Raw genomic sequence first — 5,040 nt, 5'->3', positions numbered from 1 at the left:
CTGTCTTGTGTTTGAATATTCCACACACTTTTAAATAAATATACAGATACCACAGATCTATTTATGATTGCATTATGATTTAGAGGGCTCCAAGGATTTTAGAGTCAGAATGACTGACTTCACCATTTACTACTGGTATAAATGTAGGCAAGTTGCTTAACCTTTCTGGTCTTCAGGTTTTCCATTTATAACATGGGTTACTGAGTTGTACAGAGCAATTATAGGAAGTAAATTAAGGAGAAGAAGCAGGAAAAGCCACTGGCAGAGTTCAAGGAATATTAGTTACTCTCTCTCTGCCCTCTTTGATTTTAGCTCTCAGTTTAAAGGACTGGAGCACATCTGAATGAACTCTGGATAACGCTACATAAAAGGCCTTACTGCATCTCTAAAATTAATTACATCACCAGGGAAGACATGGTGACCCTAATACTGTTTGACATTTTCCTATTGATAAGCATTGCCTTAAGCTGATTTACAAGGGCAATAAACAGGACTTTGGTGATTATCACCTAACAAGCTCTGAGGTATAGGCTAAATCTGTGGCCCCCAACCTTTTTGGCACCAGGGACTGGTTTTGTGGAAGACAATTTTTCCATGGCCCCGGGGGAGCAGGAGATGGTTTCAGGATGATTCAAGCATTAGATTCTCATAAGGAGTACATAACCTAGATCTCTCACATGTGCAGTTCACAATAGGATTCATGCTCATATGAGAATCTAATGCCACCACTGATCTGACAGGAGGTGGAGTTCAGCTTCACTCACCTCCTGCTGTGCAGCCTGGTTCCTAATAGGCCACGGGCCAGTACCAGTCCATGGCCTGGGGGTTGGGGACCCCTGGTCTAAATTATCTAGCAAACACCTACTAACCTAAGGCCAGGGAATATCCAATTCAATGTCCTACCACGTAATAGTTAAGTTTTAGAATTACAACTAATAGCCAATCAATAAGTGGTTCTATTATTTAGCTTAAAGACATACCACTGTACAGAAAAATCCTCCCCAAAACAAAAAACAACCCTCCATTTCATTTCTGTGGGTCTGGACAAAACTTCTGATTCACTTGATAAACAGCACTGCTGTAGGTGATCTGGTATAAATGTTTATTGACAACTCTTATTTTTTCTTTAGCAACTTCTAGCTAATTTCTGATTTCATGCAAAATCAGAAATCAGTCAGTTTGGGGACTGACCAGCGTTTTGAAATATTCTACGTGAAACAATTGCCTAAATTTTTTTATGACATAGAGGGAAACAACACACACTGGAGCCTATCGGAGGATGGAAGGTGAGAGAAGGGTGAGAATCAGGAAAAATACCTAATGGTTACTAGGCTTAATACCTGAGTTATGAAATAGTCTGTATAACAAACCCCTATGACATGTGTTTACCTATGTAAGAAAATAAAGGAAAAAAAAGATCACAGTGAGAATCACTGAGCCCCTATTAGAATGACTAAAATGAAAAATTGACTATACCAACTAAAAAAATATATAAATAAATAAATTTAAAACTTAATAAAAAAATTCATGATGCAGGGGTGTGGAGCTAGGACAATATAAATTGCAAATCTATACCGGTTCAAAAATGCTTTCTCTTAAAAAACAACTTCCTAATAGTCTGAAATACTGTGATCTAGCCAGAAGTTTACAGCCAATTTTTGTGGCTGTGTAGCAGACACTGTTGGCTGCCTAACCAACAGCTATTTACCACCTTCAGCCTTGCCAACAGTATCCCAGATTGGTTTAGGTATACACCATGTTCTTCCTAGCCATGTGATTCAGAGAAGTGACCTCAAGCTCCAGCCATAGGAGGTCTATCTTGATTAGTCCAAATCAAGCAGGGAAATTCTCTTCTTGATTTTCAAGATTATTCTTGAAAGGGCTATGACTCAATTATGGCAAATGAGACAGGAGGGAAGTCTGTTGGAGATGCTTCTAGAAAAAGTTTCTAAACTAAGAAAAGGTTTCAGAAAGATTCAGAGAGAGAGAGAGAGAGATTTTTTTTTTCCTTGCTCTGGATGTTGGAGCATGAGAATGTGATGCCTGGATTACTGTAGCCATTTTGAAAACGTGAAGCGGGCATCCATGATATGCTGAGCACAAAGACAATAATCTCAGGTCCTTAATGGGTCAATGAACTGCTGAATTAGCCAACTCTAGAGTTTCCCTACTTCAGGCTGGCTGATTATGTCTTGTTTTTGTTAATAATCTGTTTTGACGTGGGTTTTCTGTTACTAGTAGGCAAAAATATCTAACATTATCAAGGCTGAATTAGATAGTGTAAAATAACTGAATGCCTGGAAGCCATGTGTCAATTTTAATCATTTTAGTTAATTACTAGTATATTTCCCAAGCAATTATGGACTTGGTTTTAAATAAATCACAACTTCAACTATTATATAATGATATTTGTTTCAAAAATGTGCAGGGTCACTTTTTTTGTTTATTGTTACCATAAGTGCCTAAGTTAGACTGGTTCTTTATTGTTATTCTTTTCTAGATCACACCCTTTGCTGTGGCTATTCACTGCTACGATATTAGTATAGGACTATTCTAGTACAGTATATTTGAGAGGTTTTTTTTTAGCTTTATAGCTAACTCATCCACAATTCTACTTCATTCCCTATATCTGAATTATACCAGAAGTTTACTGAGACAATTCTAATTAGTATTTGTTTTGTCTTTTTTTTTTTTTTTTTTTTTGGTGAGATGGAGTCTCGCTCTTGTCGCCCAGGCAGGAGTGCAGTGGCGCGATCTTGGCTCACTACAACGTCCGCCTCCCGGGTTCAAGCGATTCTCGTTACTCAGCCTCCCAAGTAGCTGGGATTACAGGCGCCCGCGACCACGCCCGGCTGATATTTTTATTTTTAGTAGAGACGGGGTTTCCCCATGTTGGCCAGGCTGGTCTCGAACTCCCTACCTCAGGTGATCCACCCGCCTCGGCCTCCCAGAGTGCTGGAATTACAGGCGTGAGCCACCGTGCCCGGCCTGTTTTGTCTTTTAATATTAGCTAACATTTATTGAGCACTGTATTAGTCCATTCTCACATTGCTATAAAGAACTGGCTGAGACTGGGTAATTTATAAAGAAAAGAGGTTTAATCATTTCACAGTTCCACAGGAAGCATGGCTGGGGGGGCCTCAGGAAACTTACAATCATGGTGGGAAGGCAAAGGGGAAGCAGGCACATCTTACATGGCTGGAGCAGGAAGAAGAGAGAGCGAAGGGGGAAGTGCTACACACTTTTAAACAACCAGGTCTCATGAGAACTCGACTCACTATCATGAGAAAAGCTATGAAGTCCACTCCCATGATCCAGTCACCTCCCACCAGGCCCCTCTGCCAACATTGAGGATTACAATTTGGCATGAGACTTAGGTGGGGACACAGAGCCAAGCCATATCAAGCACTTACTGTGTGGTAGGCACTGTGCTAAGTGCTTTAACCTTTTTAAAGCAATCATTTTTTAAAGAATAATTCTGGGGAATGTGTGTATAATATATATATGTTATTTCAGTAAGATGTAATACTTAGAAAATGAGATGTTTATCTTTGCCTAATGCTTTTGGAATGATACATATTTTTACGCTTTGAAAAATTCTATGCTACTTTTTACTTCACATTTTTATTTTGAAGATTGCACTGGGTCCGATTGTTGTTCTGAAGATTTATAATCGCTGTTCATTCAATGATTATTTGAGTGCCTTCTATGTGCTAGCTACAAAAATAAGACATGTTTTCTTAAGGAATTAAGAATTGAATGGAAGAGCAGGCAAGTAAAAAGATAATTCCGAGATACCTTTTTAAGATCCTAAAATGTCCATTCAACATGTCTGCTATGGGGACCCTGAAGGGAAATACCTATTCTGGACACAGAAGGAGTCCTGGAGACAGTTACCCTGGATGAATTTTGGTTGGTTGGTTGGTTTTTGTGTTGTTGTTGTTGTTTGCAGTGGCATGATGTATTAGTCCGTTTTTATGCTACGGATAAAGACATACCTGAGGCTGGGTAATTTATAAACAAAAAGAGGTTTAATGGACTCACAGTTCCACGTGTTTGGGGAGGCCTCACAGTCATGGCAGAGGGTGAAAGGCACATCTTACATGGTGGCAGACAAGGGAGAAATGAGAATCAAGTGAAAGGGGTCTCCCCTTATAAAACCATCAAATCTTGTGAGACTTATTCACTACCAAAGAACCGTATGGGGGAAACTGCCCCCATGATTCAATTATCTCCCACCAAGTCCCTCCCACAACACGTGGGAATTATGGGAGCTACAATTCAAGATGAGATTTGGGTGGGGACACAGCCAAACAATATTACATGATTACAGCTCATGGCAGCTTCAACCTCCTGGGCTCAAGCCACCTTCCTGCCTCAGCTTCCCAAGTAGCTGGGACTACAGGCCTGAGCCACCATGCTGGGCTTTTTTTTTTTTAGAGACAAGGTCTCACTATGTTGCCCAGGCTGTTCTTGAACTCCTGGGCTCAAGGAAGCCTCCTGCGTTGGCCTCCCAAAGTGCTGGATTTATAGGCATGAGCCACCACGTCTGACCTCCTGACTGAATTTTTGTTAATTAAATATTTTTTTTTTTAGACAAAGTCTGACTTTGTTGTCCAGGCTGAAATGCAGTGACACGATCACAACTCACTGCAGCCTTGACCTTCCAGGCTTAAGTGCTTCTCCCACCTCAGCCTTCTGAGTAGCTGAGACTACAGATGCATACCACCACACCCAGCTAATTTTTATATTTTTTGTACAGATGGGGTTTCACCATGTTGCCCAGACTGGTCTCGAATTCCTGAGCTCAAGCAATATCCCTGCCTTGGCCCTTCAAAGTGCTGAGATTATAGGTATGAGCCACCACACTTGGCCTGCTGACCTAATTTTTAAAACAGCTTCTTTGAGACATCATTCATGTAATATACAATTCACCCAAACTACAATTTGATGGCTTTAGAATATTACAAAGTTGTACATCCATCACAATCAATTTTGGAACATTTCATTAGCCCAAGAAGATGCCTTACACTCCTTTGC

The sequence above is a fragment of the Pan paniscus genome, chromosome 9, assembly GCF_029289425.2.
Source record: "Pan paniscus chromosome 9, NHGRI_mPanPan1-v2.0_pri, whole genome shotgun sequence".
Lineage (NCBI taxonomy): Eukaryota > Metazoa > Chordata > Mammalia > Primates > Hominidae > Pan > Pan paniscus.
Note: the sequence above shows the minus strand (reverse complement) of the source record.